This window comes from Gossypium hirsutum, chromosome A02 (genome assembly GCF_007990345.1).
Source record: "Gossypium hirsutum isolate 1008001.06 chromosome A02, Gossypium_hirsutum_v2.1, whole genome shotgun sequence".
Taxonomy (NCBI): domain Eukaryota; kingdom Viridiplantae; phylum Streptophyta; class Magnoliopsida; order Malvales; family Malvaceae; genus Gossypium; species Gossypium hirsutum.
The window spans coordinates 41,583,921-41,602,525 of NC_053425.1; the positions used below are offsets into that span (position 1 = coordinate 41,583,921).

Genomic DNA, 18,605 nt, shown 5'->3' on the forward strand with positions numbered 1-18,605 from the left:
TGATTACACTCGTCTACGTAAAGAACTAAAGATGATTTCGTCCATATACATAAATAAAATCAGCCCATTTCACCAAAAGAAATTTGGATATTCCATATTATTCGTATGATGAACTAATAAAAATCAGAAAGATCCCTTTGATAATTTATCTTTTGATCATATATATCTATAAATTTTTCACATATTATTGTTTTAATTTTTTTTTAAAATGTGTCATAATCGTGGAAAAGCACAAAGGAGGTTGGTAGGCAGGGCGTAGTGGGCAGGTGGAGCCCTGATTTTTTTGTTAGGGGAGATGGGGGAGGGTCAGTAGATACCATATGTTGTTGTTTAGGCTCTTGTATATATAACACTAATTAGTAGTAATGATTCTGCTGTTGTAAAAGGCTCAAACCCTTTGCCATTTAGCATAATGGCATTGAGATTGCTGCTTACCTTATTTCTCTTTTAATCTACAGTATGCTTTCGTGATTTTTGTCTCTCAATGCACACACTCCCATGTATACAGGGAAACAAAAGGTATCCAATGACTTGCTTTTGTCTTAAAATTGAGATCATCTAAATAACCCTAATCCTAATCCAAATAACAAAGCATTGTAGCTGTTTGATATGGCCTTTTTCTCCGTTGGACCCCATCAGCAATTTACTGGACTCATTGTTCCCCTTCCCCATTCCTAGCCACTACAACTCATTGTTCATTATTAACCTTGGTCATTTCCATCAACAGTTGCACACTGAATTCAGGGCCTTAGATTATTAGGCTCTGATGCATGCATCAGAAATAAATTACTCTGATCAGAGTCAGAGACCCTTTGACTATTGTGTGCAGTTTATTCAATAAATTTATGTAATCCCATTTCATGATTTGTGGGAAGGGGGTTTCCAAATTCCATTGAAGGAATCCAAAATTTAGCCAATGGTTGATTATGGAATTATAAGAAATACAATTGGCCAGTATCTTGGAATTGAGTGAAATTGCATTTTGTGTTTTTATTAAAAAATGATAAATTAATTTATAAGTTAGCAAAAAATTATTTTTTATATTAAAAATGTTATCTATTTTTATACCTTAGCATAAGGTATTTGTGATATGTGACATGTAAATATTTGATTATTTTATTAATTACACTAATTTTAAGAGTAAAAATAGATAAAAATTCTAATAAAAGAATTAAATTACTATTTAATCTAATATATCATAGTTAATTTGTCCAATTATTTTTTAGTAGAAAAGTAAATTTCAATCCAACTTTTTAGTATAAAACTTTCCTTAATACTTTTACTTCAAGGCTCTTGAATTTTCTGAGAAATTTATCAGCTCTTCCTTTTGGTCGCCACCACTTTGAATTTCAGACTGAGTATTTGATTCCCACGGTGATAAGTATAATAGCATCTTAAACCATTCCTCCACAAAGTATGCTTTCCAAGAGAATAAGCCATTTAAGAATAAATTGGGCAGTATTTGTTTTTGAACAAGTCATATTCTTCTCAGTTAAATTTGCATATATATATATATACACAAACATATGTTGGCCACCCATGATAGTTGGTCCTGACAGGATTTCTAAATAATAATAAAAAAATGCTCCCCTGTGCTCATCCATAACATTTGTAAATGTCAAAGAAATGTTGGGTAAGGCTTACTTTGACAAGAAAAATCTATTTCCAGAAACTAGAAGAGGGGGAAAAAGTTAACGATAGACATGGCTTTTTCTCTAAAAATGAGCCTTTTCTAATTCGTCATGAAACATCAGTCTCACTGGAATTATTGGCTATGCAAATCCCTTATTTCACTTAATTTAACACCATTATCATCCATCGATCTGGAGGAAAAAGTAATTTCTATATGCCAACACTACAGATATAAGGTGGGGTTAATTGCTAACATCGAGACTATCAAGAATGTAGCGTTGGATACAACTCCCATTAAAACTTTAAAAAAGTTACATCGAGTACTTTGTTAGTAATGAGTATTTTGTTAGTAATATGTTAATAAATTTCAACTATTTTTTTTAAATAAAACACAAATTTTATTAATTTTTATATTTTTAACGATATCTTTTATAAAAAAATATTTTTAGTGATGTTTATTAATATTAAAAAAGTTACTTTATTGTCAATAAATAGTATGTAATTTAACTTATCTGTTTCTAAATAATACTAATTCATATATTTTGAATAAAAAAATAAAATATTTATCTCAAAATTTTTATATGATTAAATTTCAAAATAATTTTAAATATTTAATATGTAATTAATAGTATTTAAAATAAATTTAAATTTAAATTAATATTATGATTCAATTGTTAGAAAATAATGAAATAAATAAATAAAAATTAGAAAATTTTGTCTCAAAAGTAAAATTTTACTCCCTTTTATACAATCCCAGATTACTACCTTTGATACAATCCCAGAGCTTAGACACATGTCAGCATAATAAGTTATCAGAATCTGCTTTTCTACCTCCTGTCACCAAGTCCTTCCTTTACCCAGTTGTCTTCCCATGAAAAGACTACTCGCTCTTCCTTAAGAGTGGCCTTGATCACTCGCTTCCATGACAAGGCCACTAGCTCAATGCGTTACCTCATCAGACACTTGTTTTTTAAGTGCAAAGCACGTAACCAAGTATGAACACTCCTCTAATGATGAGTGAGCTCTACCAGGGAATAACAATAACCTGTACTATCTAATACCATTACATTTGCACCTCATGTACACTATGCTAGTATGTCCACTATCCATTGTAAAGACCTACCACATCACACTATAAGACAAGATGACCTCTCCTATAAATACCCTCCAAACAATGAGGAAACGATCAATTTTTGCTTCCATAACAAGGCCACCCCCTTAATGAGTTATGTAACACACCACACTCGATCATCGAATCCGGGTATGGAGCGTCACAAAATAAAACCACTAGACTAGCAGCAACTAATAGACATTCAAGTACCCCAGCGATTTCATGTTACACCAAAACAAGAGATGGCTCACAAATAGGCTGCAAATCTAGATGATTCCTTGCAATGATACGTCTAACCTAAGAGCCTGAAAATAAAAAGAAAGAAACTAAGTAAGTTCATAAGAACTTAATGAGTTCCAAGGAAATATAACCCTACAATAGGGTTCAACAAACACTATTTGTAACACCCCTTACTCGAGTCCGAGGACGGGACAGGGTATGAGGCATTACTCGACTTAAACACAAGCATGTAAGCATAACCAAATCATAAAAACTCTATCAAATTTAAAACTTTTCAATAATTGTCTATAAGACCTTGACATGGGTCTACGAGGCCCAACTCTCACTGTGAAAACAGCTCGGGGATAGTCTGAACATTTTTGGAAACTTTGAAAAATACTATTTGAAACAAGGGCACACGCCCATGTGGTCAGTTCGACACGGTCGTGTTGAAGGCCCGTGTGACTCATACGGCCTAAGCAAAATAGGGACACGCCCGTGTCTCATACCCGTGTAGATTTATTTTCTAATTTGAACCTACAGGGGTTTTCACACGGCCAGACACACATCTGTGTCTATAGCCTATGTCCCTCACATGGCCATGACACGCCCGTGTCATAGCCCATGTGTAAAAACCTTGACATTCTGTTTCTGACATTAGCAATGAACTAGGGGCACATGGCCAAGGCATATGCCCGTGGCCAGAGGTTGTGTCCTACACACGGCCGAGACACACGACCGTGTCTCTGCCCGTGTGTTTACTACCATGCATACTGACTTGCAAATTTGAAGTGCAGGGGACACACAGTCGGACAACACACCGATGGGGATGACCGTGTGTCGCACACGGCCTAGACACACACCCGTGTGTCTACCCGTGTGGACAAGAATAAGGCTATCTACCAAGCCTTTTTGTCACCTTTACTTCTATTAATTCATACCACACCAAGACAAACCAATTTCATATACTACTACATGGCTAAAGTAGCCCCCAACCTAACATTATACACATTAGGGTAACTCTATTTATTCACAAACAACTCAACAACATGCAAAATCATTCAATTTACTCATTCCCAAAAGAATATCATCATTTGCATTTATCAATAACCAATATTACCCACCATCCATGGCATTATACAAAATGATTCAATAGCTATAACAAGCCACTTGTTTGGCCCGAAACGATGTGACCATTACAAAAAGACTAGTTCCTATACATGCCATAATCAAAATTATAAAACTAGCTATACCAAATGCTTTAGGGATAGTGTGACTGACTTCTCCGACGTAAGGAGATGATCCACAAGCTACTTTGGCGACATTATAAGAAAATGGAAAGGAAAAAGCGTAAGCATAAAGCTTAGTAAGTCGCATGTAAATAATGAAATAACTACAAACTACCATAAAAGGATCATACTCCCAAAATTGCTCAATTTGCACACGAAGGTAAGGACTCATAAATAGTATTAGTTCATATTCATCTTTCACCAAGCATACAATGATGATTGAATTCACACTTCATACTTCAGGAAAAAAAATACAGAAGTGGTCATAAGCATAACTTACTCACTTTCCTTCCTTACTAAACATATAACGTAAATGAAGCTCGTTGTAACATCCCAAACTCGGCCTAGATGTTATGGCCGAATCTGGCGATGTCACATTGAAGTGTTTTTTGCAAAGTATAATATTATTGAAAAACCCGTTCTATATTTAACCTCATTGTGATCTTAGCAAAGGTTTAAGGATATCCCGTTTATTTTCAAAGCTTAAGTCGTTTGACAAAAAGATAACAATATTAAATTTATTATTAATTTTAAAACATTATTTCTTGCGAAAGCTTCTAAAAACATGTTGCGTCAACGTGGTGGTTTGAAAAAAAAATTATCTTTTTGAAAACCCGCATCCTACTACTAGCAGATATAAATCAAAATAAATAAAACCCCAAACTTAAAGATTAAAAATTATAGAGGCCCTATTACATTAAAAACACCTAAAAATTATAGAGGCATTACCAGACTTAACCATACACATAGACGAAAATCGGGCCATAAAATTTCATTTAATTCAAAACTTTGCGAACACATGCATAGACTCATAGTTAAAGACATATAACGTGGCATAAATGAGCACTTACACATCCATAATCATGCAATAACAAACAAAGATAACTATATCAGCACATCAAAACATAGGCAATGGCATGATTAATTAAACTTTCAAACCATAATGGATAAGGACCACATCTCATGATCATATACGATAACTCAATGCAGACCGATACATATGGTCAAAGTCATAATAATAATACATATCACAAACCAACCTCCTATACATGTCACTCACTTGATATTTCTAATATTTAAATTAATTCTCCCAAAAATGATAGCTTAATAGTGTGATTTTGCCTTCGACGATCTCTAACCCCGAGCCGACCTGCCAAAACTGAAGAAGTAGAGAGGAGGGGTAAGCTTTACACTTAGTAAGTCCATATGAAGTTAATAAACAATTACCCACATGTTTTTTTTTAAGGTAAAACATCAAATTGTACAATTTACTCTTGTTCAGGTTAAGCTGTTTTACCGAGTTACAGTTGCTAATTCATTTATATCTGGATCTCCGAGACTCCAAATTAAGTTTTGTAAATTTTCCTTGAAACTAGGCTCATATACCTTTCTCCCATAAAATTTCTAGAATTTTTAGTTTAGCCAATTAGTTCAGTTTATTCATTAATTTTCCCCTGTTTTGCTGTCCAATAGTTCTGACCTCTCTTCACTAAAAATTATTTTTCTCATAGTACAGAATTCGGATAATGCTCTCATCTATCTTTCTAGAGAATAGACTCATTAAGGATTTTAATAATATAAATTACAACCCATAATTATTTTTACACAATTTTTAATGATTTTCTCAAATTGAAACAGGGGATCACGAAGTTATTCAGACTCTATCTCACAACAATTTAAATATCTCATAATATAAATTTCGATTGCATATACCGTTTCTTCTATGTGAAAATAAACTCATTGGGCTTTAAGTAATATTTTATTCAGCCCCTAATTCAATTTCCACAATTTATGGTGAATTTCCAAAGTTACACCACTGCAGTAACCCAAAACTGCCAAGGCTAAATTTACTCATTCATTACTATTATTCACAAAATCCATACAATATCATTTCATTCATAATGGTAAGAACATATAATTATGATTCATAAGCATAAATCCATAATCTCAATGTCATCAAGTATCAAGGACTTATTTCAAATCATGTCATTTTCATAATATTCACCAAATACTATATACATCATAGATCATCACATGTCAAGGCGTCATACATAAGTTTAGTGTACATACCTGTGTAACTTGTAACATAACTCAAAGACATACTCACCAATGGCTTATCTCATTGGGATCATCAACGAATACTTCACCAAATTACCTGTTGAAAACTCGGAATATAATAGGATACACGGAATGCATGCACATAAGTGTCATGCCCACAGGTAGACAAACTCAATAGCCTGCGGAATATATGTGTAGCCAAGCTACCATGTAACCCACCCATAAGTGAACTCGGACTCAACTCAACGAGCTCAGATGTTCGCATCCATAAGTGAACTCGGACTCAACTCAACGAGTTCGGATGCCTAGTTACATCTCACGAACTCGGACTCAACTCAACGAGTTCGGAACTCAAATATCCTAGTGACATGTCACTTGTATCCCAATCTATTCCCAAGGTTCAAACGGGATTTTCCTCAATCACACATCTTTGCCGTCTTCCACGGAATGTTGGAACCGATACTTGGTAGCATTTCATATTTATCAAATAGCTCACATAATTTGTATATTTCTAAATAATAATCGACAAAGCATAATATTTCATGATAATAATCATCATATCATATAAATAACATTAAATTACTTAAAATGACAATTATGTTACCACATTTACACAAGAACTTACATCTCATTTAATATCAAGGCAATAACATTAAATTATACATTGCATTATTAAAAATCATATGAACTTACCTCGTATGCGAAAATGGTCATTTTTACCATTTTGTCCACAACGTGATATTTTTCAATTTTAGCCTGAATTTTGATTTTTCCTTACTCTATCATTTCAAATATAGCCTAATTAGGACTCACATTATTCAAATTAACCCAAAATCATATTTTGGAAAAATTAAAATTTTTCCCCTAAACTTTGTCAAAATTACATTTTTGTCCCTAGGCTCGTAAATTAAACTTCATCCTATTTCCTTATGTTTTATGACATGCTGATCATTTTTCCCTTCTATAGCAACATCAAATTCACACTCTAACATGTACTTATGAACATTAGGTATTTTTACCGATTATATCGTTTTACTCATTTTCACGTAAAATCGCTTAGTAAAAGTTGTTTAACACAATTTCAAGCTTCATATTCTATCATAAAACATCAAAATAAACACATTTCACTTATGGGTATTTTTCCAAATATAAACCCTAGGTTAAATTATTGCTAGAATAAGCTTAACCAAGTTACTGGATTTCAAAAATGTAAAGAACTTTAAAAACGGGGCTAGGGAGCACTTACAATCGAGCTTGGGAGTTTGAAAAAACCTTAATCATGGATGCTGCTGGTAGAAACGGTTGAATGAAGAAGATGATAGCTAATTTGGCTTATTTCCCTTTTTTTAATTCTTTTAATTATTAGTTTACCAAAATACCCCTAACTTAAAAATATTTTATTACACTCATTTCATGTCTATTTTTGTCCAGCAATTAACCAATGGTCTAATTACCATTTAAGAACCCTCAATTTAAAATTTCATAACAATTGGACACCTTTAGTATGTAGAACTCAACTTTTGCACTTTTTACGATTTAGTCCTTTTGACTACATTAAGTGCCCGAACGTCAAAATTTTCGAACAAAATTTTCACGAAATTATTCCGTGAAATTGTAGACCATAAAAATATAATAAAAAATAAAATTTTCATTGTTCCCGAAACCACTGTTCTGACTAGGCCCAAAATCAGGGTGTTACAACTCTCCCCCCGTTTAGGGATTTTCGTCCTCGAAAATCTTACCGGAAAAGTGGTCTTCACTTAGATTCCTCAATCTCATACTCGATACCAAAGTACCTTTGCTCAGGCGGTGCCTCCAATACATCTATTTAATTTCTCATATGATCTGAAAGCTTACGGACTCAACTCCCAATTGTTCTTAAATTTTCAAAGGCTTCTCAGTTTTCCATGATATCATGACATAAAACCCGGATCTCAATTTGGTTTATGGAGACTAGAATTCCAAGAAATCCAACAATCAAAGGGACCTGCACTCTTCAGAAATAATCATACAGATTTTCATCATCGATAAATCACAATCCAATAACATCTGAATCAAATTGCAGTACACATCATTACTCTCTGAATGAATAGGCAAATTTTCACTGTAAGCTTCGTACAGTTCTTTCTGTATAAGCCTCGGAATAATAATACCATGAATCAGATCCAATTTGAAATTCAACATCAGAAGTCGATCCTCACTGTACTCTTTTAGTGAATCAATGCGATAGGTGTCAGTACACTAGTTCTATATCCTGACACAATGAATTATTGTAGCAGTCAATTATGGAGGTTAAATTATTCGATGTTTAGGGTATGGATTTTATGGGACTGTTTTCGAGCTCATTTGGAAATCTTTATATATTAGTAGCTGTTGACTATGTCTCGAAGTGGGTGGAAGCTGTTGTAGTCTCAAAAGACGATGCAAAGACAGTGCTAAATTTTTTTCACAAGCATATACTCATCCTCTTTGGCACACCGAAGGCATTGATTAGTGATCAGGGTACACACTTTCATTACTACCAAGTGGCGATCGTACTGAAAAGATATGGAGTTAATCATAAAATGGCTACTACTTATCATCCGCAAACCAATGGACGTGCTGAAGTATCAAATCGACAAATTAGGAACAACCCTTCGAGGAAATATTAGTCTTTTCAATTGGATGACGCTTTATAGGCATTGTAGACAGCATGCAAAACTCCATTAGGGATGTCACTGTATCAACAGATTTTTAGAAAAGCATGTCACTTGCCAATCAAATTGGAACACAAAGCAATGTGGGCAATTAAGTAACTGAACATGGACTATGAAGTGGCTAGAAAAAAAAGACTATTAGATATCACTAAACTAGAGGAGATTAGGAGAAATGCTTATGAAAATGCTGCAATTTACAAGGAAAAGACCAAACGATGGCATGATAAAATTATTTTACAATGATAATTTATTGCGGGTTAACAGGTTTTATTATTCAATTCTTGACTCAAATTGCACCAAGCTAAATTGTGTTCATGTTGGTATGGACCTTTTGAAGTTGTCGCCGTATTTTCTCATGGTGCAGTCACAATTCGAGATTTATGTGATGTACACCAGTTCAAAGTAAATAGATAGAGGCTGAAACACTATTTTTGCAACAATGATCAAAAGTAGGTAGAGACCATTAAATTGGTCAAAAAGTTTTAACATTTAATTAGTACTCCATGATTTTATTTTATTTTATTTATGTTTTGTTAAAGTTTGTTTTCCTTCTTTTTTGCAGAATAAATTAGGTACCTTTGTCGACACATTAAACTTTTGCTGTCGGCGCATTCCATAAGTTTGTACTACCATTTATATCCTATCAAAATTTAGGGAAATTCAGATTCCATCATTGGATCAAAACTCACTCAGTAGTTTGATCCTTCTGAGCGGGCACAATTTCTATTGGACACAACTCTTCTCGCCAGCCTTACATCTCTCCATAAACAACACGCCTCTCCATCTTCCTCTTTCAGTCACTATAAATCCTCTCCCACTATACCAACTGTAACGCATTCAAGCAACCATTTTTATTTCTTTTCTCTTCTCAAGATCATATCTTTTTAAATTTAAACCATTCTCCCTGTAACACCCCATACCCGAGACCGTTTCCGGAGTCGAACACGAGGTATTTACGGACTTATTTCATTGATTTTCACAGCCCATTTCAAAAATTTCCAGACAAGCTGGCTAACTGCGTCACTGTCACCTTAAAAACCATATCTTGAGTTCCAAAACTCGAAAACCAGTTTCGTAAATTTTACCTGAAACTAGACTCACATATCCTTCTACAAATTTTTTTCTAGAATTTTTAGTCAAGCCAATTAGTACAGTTTATTAGTTAAAGTCTCCCCTGTTTTAGGGTTCGACTACTCCGACCTTCATGCATTACGACCTAGATATCTCCTTGTACAGGGCTTCAATACTCATACCGTTTGTTTCTAATGAAACTAGACTCAAAAAGGAATCTATAAATATATGGCATGACTTCTAATTATCTCTGGTTAATTTATAGTGAATTTCCAAAGTCAGATCAGGGGATCCAGAAATCGCTCTGGCCCTGTTCCACAAAAACTTAAATATCTCTTAAAATACGACTCATATGATCGTTTCGTTTCTTCCATATGAAATTAGATTCATCAAGGTTCGATTACATAATTTATTCCCTATTTAATTCCAATCCTACTATTTTTAGTTATTTTTCAAATCCACACCACTACTGCTGTCAGCATCTGTTTTTAAGGTAAACTTTATCTATTTCATGGTTTTCCATGAATCAACTAGAATTTGTCATACAAAGCACCAAAATGATCATGATTAACCATTCCAATGGCTAATCGTTACCAAACATTTCCATACCTCTCAATGAACAACATACAAAACGATTATAATGCTATGCTCAAAGTGTATATAAGCCATTTTCGCATGGCTATCCAAATTTATACAAAACCAAATGGTACATGACCAACAACAAAAAGGGTAGTCCTATACATGCCATTAGCAGAGTTCAAATAAAAGAGTACCAAAAGGGCTTTGATAGTGTGGACGACTTCGACTTCGACAATCCCGAGTCCGATAGCTGACGAACCAAAATCTATAAAACAGAGATTCAAAGAACGGAGTAAGCATTTAATGCTTAGTAAGTTTTGAGCAATGAAATCATGCACAACTAAAGTATAGCATTCATACGACTAAACGAATAATTTCATATACACATATTCTCACAATCATACCTACTTCACATTTCCAACCTTTATATTCATACGTAAGGAATCAACTTGTCTAAAAGCCGGAAGCTTGTTAGTCGATTGAGCAAATACTATTTAGAAGGAATCAATTATCTCAATGCACATACGAAACATACCTCATTGTTGGGATTTTACGAGCGTATTAATTGAAATTATTACAGCAAGATCGCTCATTCCCAAACCCAAGTATCTTCGGGATTTAGCCGGATATAACCACTCGCACAAGGCCTTCGGGTCTTAGCCCGGATATGGTCACTAGCATAAATGCCTTCGGGACTTAGCCCGGATATAATCGTTAGCACAAATGCCTTCGGGTCTTAGCCCGGATATAGCAACTTGCACAAATGCCTTCGGATCTTAGTCCGGATATAGTCACTAGCATAAAAGCCTTCGGGACTTAGCCCGGATATCATTCGAATAACCATGCACATATATCAATAATCATGACACATCCATATTTCATTTTCATTACCAAAGCTCAAACACAAGACACTTATCACACTTACTAATTTCCGCTCAATAGCCACATACAAAGAGCACAATTTTGATTTGCTTTATGACATGATCTCTATGCACATACGGCTACCCATCATACGTATAGACTAATTAATTCAACATATAATTCAAGTAGAATCATTATATCACCGTATTTTTGTTATGACTATACGTCATGACTTAATCAAATCGTAAACTAAGTTTCATTACTCGAAAACTTACCTCGGATGTTGTCGAACGATTTCGGCGGCTATTCGATCACTTTTTTCTTTCCCTTGTCCAACTTTGGTCCTCTAAGCTCTTGAGCTAATTCAAGAAAATTTAACTTATTAAGGTCTCATTATGCTAGCTTATGGCCGAATATGACAAGGAGTTGATAGGTCATATGGCCACCTTTAGCTTAAATACAAAGTGGTCATACGCATTTTTAATCACATTGAGCAATTTAATACAATTAATCTAACATTTCCTCATGTGCACCTTCATGACCGAATACACACACCATTAACCTAATATCAATTAACTAAGCACTTTAACAAATTCTCCTTGAGCCGATTATCTAAGTCAAGATAAAAGCATCAATATGCTTGCCCCTAACCGAATACATGCAACACCAATCTATCTCATGTGGCCGAATTTGCATGTCTATGTTGAGGCCAATTATATGCTTAATACTTCCTACAAATATGGTTACTTGTATTAACTACATACCATTTTGTTTCAAGTTCAAAACTCGGCTAATACACATATGTACACTAGTAATCAAATACTAATATTTGCACTTCACCTTACTACCATTTCTCATGCAAATAACATGAACAACAACCATATTTCCTACTATGGCCGAATGCATCAAGACACCATACCATTTCAACTTTGGTCATGGGTTAAACAAAGAACCTAATGTCTATCTCAAAAAAATGCTAAAAAGAAAATCCAAGAGGCATCAATCCACCATCACATGTATCATTATAAAGCTTCACATTTAGCATGCAAATGACATCAACACAAATCCACCTTAGCCGAAACTTAACTCATCTTCATGCACCATCACCAACATCAAACACCACCCAAAAGGACAACACCCATGGCCTAATATCATCTCCATCACATAGCAAAGATTTAAACCATGGGCTAGGTAGAACTCAAGCTAACAACTAAAACATGCATGCATCTCATGGAACATCATCAAACATACCTTAATCTAGATACAAGTATGGCCAAACCTCCTCAACCTTTTCTTCCCCTCCTTCCTTTGATTTTTCGGTCAAGAAGAAACAAATGAGAACCTTTTCTTTTTTTTCATCATCCTACTAACCATTATTATTTTATTGCCCATGCTCCTTATTTTATTCTTTCTAACATAAAACACTAACACAACATGTTCATAACATGTTTCACCCCATAGCATGGCCGGCCACTAGCTCAAATCTTGGGTAATTTGACATGCAAACCCATCATTTTCATAACATGCATTAATAGGCCACTTTACATTTGCCTAGCACATTTCTACATTTTCTCACATAAGTCCTATTTAATAAAATTCACTTACAATTAACAAAATTCAAACATGAAATTTTCACACATGCATATATATAATAAGCATCAACTATGACGGTTTATTATTTTTATGACTCGGTTTAGTGGTCCCGAAACCACTTTCCGACTAGGGTCAATTTAGGGCTGTCACACTCCCTCAACAAAAGATAACCAAAATAAGAGGCTCGGTCAAGAAAACCACCAAATCTGCTGGAAAACATGCATCCTCTACTACCATAGTCTATGAATCAGAATGCCCCAGGCCAGTGCAGACAAAGGAGGCAGTAGTCTTTTTGAATAAAGAGGCGAAGGAACGATTTCATGACAACATGTTGAAGCTAAAATTCCATCCCGAAAAGGACATTTTCCTTTCGCCACAACAAGACTTGGGTAAACAAGTCTATAAGACCATATCAAAGTTAAAGTAAGAAACTACTCGCCTTCTTTGGTACGTGAGTTTTATGCTAATCTCTACTATCATGAGTTAGAGTTCATTTTTGTTCAAGAAGGTTTAATACCATGGGACGCTGAAAAAATCAATGAGCTGTACAACACCAAGGTCGATGTTGATGAACACTCCGAGTTCATTGATGACATCATAGATAAAAAATTAGACCTATTGGTGAGAGACTTGTGTGTCGAGAGAGCAGTGTGGACGGGTTCCCATCAAAAGAATTATATGACGCACTGTTACTTCTTGATGCTGCAAGGAAAACTTTGGTTTCATTTTGTCAATTACAAGCTAAATCCTTCTACTCACAGCACCACAGTCACCCTTGACAGAATGTGTCCGATACATTCTATTGTAAAGGATAGAAAAATTGATGTAGGCATAATACTTCACGAAAAAATTACTGACTGCACCGTAAGGCAGACTGGGATCTTAGTTTTCATATCACTAGTGATGTTATTGTGCCAGCAAAGAGGAATCATGCCTAGTGCTGGTGAGGAAGTCCTAAACAATAAAGGCCAAATTAATGAAGCCTTTGTAGAGAGAATGACTCGTAGCAAGGACACACCGATACTGAAGAAGGAAAAAATTTGCAAGACAAAAAAGGGCTTAGCCAAATCTGACAGCAAAGGAACAAACCTAAATGTAGAGACATTATTATGGCGTAAACTGAAGGATGTCAAAAAAATGGTAAATTCCATCAACAACAACCAGATCAGGCTTGTCACTATAGTAGAAGGAATAGAGAAATCCCAGAATTTGTTTTATGCTTATACCAGAGCCCAGAATAGTTCTATTGTAGCCACATTTGGCCAACTGAGCCCATCCCTACTACCGAAATCCCTAATGCTTCGACCAATCATTCGTAATTATGACCTCTCTTCCTCGGATGATGACTTAGAAGACCGAGATAGATCGATGGCATCCCCACCTATTGTGCAGGTCTCTGATAATGAGAAAGAAGAGGAATCTAGGGACATTGACGAATGCCTGCGAAAGATTGATTGCTTGTTTGAGGGTGGTATTTTTGCTGATCAAAAGGACACTATTGTTGAAAAGGAAGTTGTTGCTACAAAAGAGGATATTGTTGTTGAAGAAGAAGAAGTTGTTGAAAATGAGAAGGAAAAATAATAAAAAGATTTTGTTGAGGAGAGTGTCACCGCACTTGAGTCTATGGGTGCAAATATTGATAATTTGGAGTGAATTGGAGTGAGATCGGCAGAAGTTATTGAGGTAACCAATGAGGAGCAATGCAATTCATTGGAAATAGTGGTCTACATTGGATCACTCCAAGTGGCCTCTCCTACACAGACAGTAGCCGATGATGCCGGGGCAGAACCGAGAACTGAAGAGCAATTTGAAGACCATACGAAGCCCAAAGAACAAAAAATGAAGAGCTCCAAAAATAAAAAATGAAAAAGGGATGAGAAGAAAAAGAGGAGAAAGAAACATCATACAGCCACATCGATGACTGCGGATAACTGAGTTAGTTTATTTTAAGCTCTAGTTATAGTATTCATGCATTGCATATAGCTGTAGGTTTAATTTTGATAAATATATATTGTGATTGCATTTTTATTGTCATTACATTTTCATGTTAGCGCATTGGGGATAATGCAAACTTTATGTTTGGGGGAATGCATATGGGGCTTGGAAATGCACCCATAGTTCAAAATTTTTGTTTTCAGAAATGAAGCATGCGAGGTTTAATTATAGTTAATGAAAATTGTTCAAAATTTTTGTTACATTCGATGCTTAATTCTTGAATCATGTAAATTATCAATGAATGAGTTGGATAAATTTGACAGAAGGTTGCAACTTCAATTCATTGATGAATGGATTAGATTGCATTAGTAATGGATGACTGCTATCATTCCTTAATTCTTGAATGAATTTTATGTTTACAACTACTTATATATGTATATATAGTTATAAATTAGAGACACTCCAAAGTGGGTGTAGTATGGATTGTTAAAAAGGGAACACTCCAATACAAGCATTAGAAAAATCAATCTGGCTAAAGGCTGTTGTTGCATGAGTGTGTGCCGGTGCAATTACATAGTCCCTAGGAGTTTATTGTACCCCATCATTACTTCTCAGGAACAAGGTGTAAACTGAAAAATATATAGGATTTTTCCTATGTAATTTATTACCTTTTTACTTAAATTCGTTGTTAAAACTAAGTAATTATTTAATAAATTAATGAAATATGTGAAAATATGAAATTAGGACATAGAAATTATTAAAATGTGATTTTATGCTTTGTTATATAGTTGTCATGCATAAAATGACTTATTTTACATTGATTTGAACATATTATATTTTTAAGACATAAAATGGGCCATGCATGATTAACTTAAATAATAAAATATAAAATTATATTTAATAATTCATTTTAAAATATTTCATTAATAATTTGGGTTTTAATTAATTATTTAAATTGGTTAAATTTTATTCTTTGCTCCTTTAACTTATTAATTTAATTTGGATAGGTCTGATAGCTTTGTTGGATTACAAAATTGTCCAAATTGAAGACAAAGTCAACCCAGAATAGACTACACATGGCTATTCTTTTAAGCCACTTTTTAGTTTAATTACACAAGATCCTTGCATTGTTGAAGAAATTAGAGATTTGCCCAAAGATTTACGATTGACCGAGTCTTAGTCCTGAGTTATTATAGCATTTAATTTGCTTAAAAATCAAGCAAAAATTAGCTCAAATTCCACTAATATGGCCAGCCATCCAAGGGAGTGATTTGAAGAGACTAAACCTAGCTATTTTTAGCAAACTACCCACCTCTCTTCACCTATAAATATGACCCCTTCATTCCCTCATTCATCATCCTTCATCATTCATCAATCTCTCTTCTCTCCAAATTCTCTTAGCCTTTTCCATTCCCCACGCCTAGCATCATCTCTTCATAGAGATTTTAGCAATTAAGCCTCTTAAAGAGCCCTTGGTCAGCCACCTTGGAGAGCCATCAGCAAAGGATCAAGCAAAGAAGTGAAGGAGCCTAGTCAGCCAGAGTCTTGGGTGACAGCCACTTTGATTTGGCTTTAATCTTTCCTTTCTTTAATTTAATCTAAAAATGTTTGCTACGTATTTTTTGTTCTTGTTTACAACAATGTTAGCTTAATTTTATTTAAGCTAGGATGATTGCTTTGATTAAATAATATTTATTTGATTCATACTTATAATGTTTGTGCCTCGATCGATCATGTTTTTAATTAAAATCAAGTTTGTATTTCATTCATACGTGATTGAAATGCACTTGAATTAGCTGATCGATCCTAACCAGACGACGGCTAGTGGACTCATAATTGAAATGTGCATGCTCAATTTAGATCCTAACCCAATTAAATTGCAGGTTGCATAACAACTCTAACCAAGCTCTGTTATTTGCATAGTTTTTAGATTTGTGTGATTAAACTGTTTCAAACCTAACACGTCCCTGTTACCTTACACGAATGCTAAGAAACCCTTAGTAAATAAGGATAACTAAAATGGATATTTACTAAGTAAAGGATTCCAAAAGGACCTAATGTGGTTTCCAAACTCATGAAAGATCGAGTAGACATGGAATGTTTTTCCAAATGTTATTAAGCATGTTGACAATACGTTGAGTTTAATTAAATTAATTGTCTTAGTTTATTTATGTTATAATTTTTGCAAATTGTGTTTAATTTTGCTAAAATCTATTTCATTCATATAGTTTGCATACTTAGGAAAATTTGCATTAGGGATCATTGCATTTTGTTTAATATATTTTAATCATCACTTCTCAACTATATTGTGTTTTTATTTACCAAATTGTTAATATAATTTTACAAATTAGGTGACTCTGCACAAATACAATCCCTGTGGAGACGATAACTTGATACTTACTTATTACTTGATAATGACTGTGTACACTTGCACAAACCTACGCGTTACAAGTTTTTGGCGCCGTTGCTGAGGATTGTGAGCTGTTGCCATAGTCATTTTTTTTTGTAAAATTATTTATTTTCAATTTGATTTATTTCTAACATTACTAACTTATTCTTTTTAATTTTGTGATTTACTTTTCAAGTGTTTATGAGCATAGATCGGATTATCGATTTCTAACATGCAATTCATGAAATTTTCTATCGATATTCTACAACATGCATCTAATCACTCCATAAATTATAAAAATTAATTGAAATAAATTTTTATGCTTCAGAATTGTGGTTTCGAAACTACTATTAAGTTTAGGCCCTAATTCGGGATATTACAGATTGATGCATCAGACAATATGCTATGCCACTTTTCAGTGAGTTAAATCCAGGAATTAGAAGGCCAGATATTGAGGCAACCCAATTTGAATTGAAACTAGTGACATTTCAAATGCTCCAAACAGTGGGCCAATTCAGTGGTATGCCCACGGAAGATCCACATCTCCACCTTCGATTGTTTATAGAGATGAGTGATTCATTCAAGATAGCCGGTGTGACTGAAGACGCACTGAGGTAGAAGTTGTTTCTGTACTCGTTGCAAGATCGAGCACGAGCATGGCTCAATTCATTGCCACCAAGTTCCATATCTACATGGCAAGAATTAGCAAAGACATTTTTGGTTAAGTATTTTCCACCTAGCAAAAATGCTAAGTTGAGGAACAAGATCACAAATTTCCAACAATTGGATGACGAGTCTTTGTATGAGGCTTGGGAGAGATTCAAGGAGTTACTTCAGAAGTGTCCTCATCATGGGATTCCTCATTGTATCCAGTTGAAGACATTCTGTAATGGTCTCAATGCACATACAATATTGATGGTAGATGCTTTTGTGAATGGTGCAATTTTGTCTAAGTCTTATAATGAGGCTTTTGAGATCACTAGAAGGATTATAAGTAATAACTATCAATGGCCAACAAATTGAACAGCCTCAGGAAGACGTGTAGCCGAAGTTCATGAAGTTGACACCCTCACTTCGTTATCAGCTCAGGTATCATCTATTTCCTCTATCTTAAAATAGTTTACCACTAATAGTGCTAATCATTTTGCAGCTTAGCAGTTTCCTGTGTATAC

The 18,605-nt window shown here is 34.4% G+C and overlaps 1 non-coding gene across 1 annotated transcript; it reads right to left on the bottom strand.

Annotated features, from left to right (window-relative positions):
• Positions 1–18,183: 18,183 nt before the first annotated feature.
• On the bottom strand, positions 18,184–18,290 carry LOC121216775 (small nucleolar RNA R71). Its single transcript, XR_005912980.1, has one exon. It is a non-coding gene; the product is annotated as a small nucleolar RNA R71 (small nucleolar RNA).
• Between the last annotated feature and the right edge of the window lie 315 nt (positions 18,291–18,605).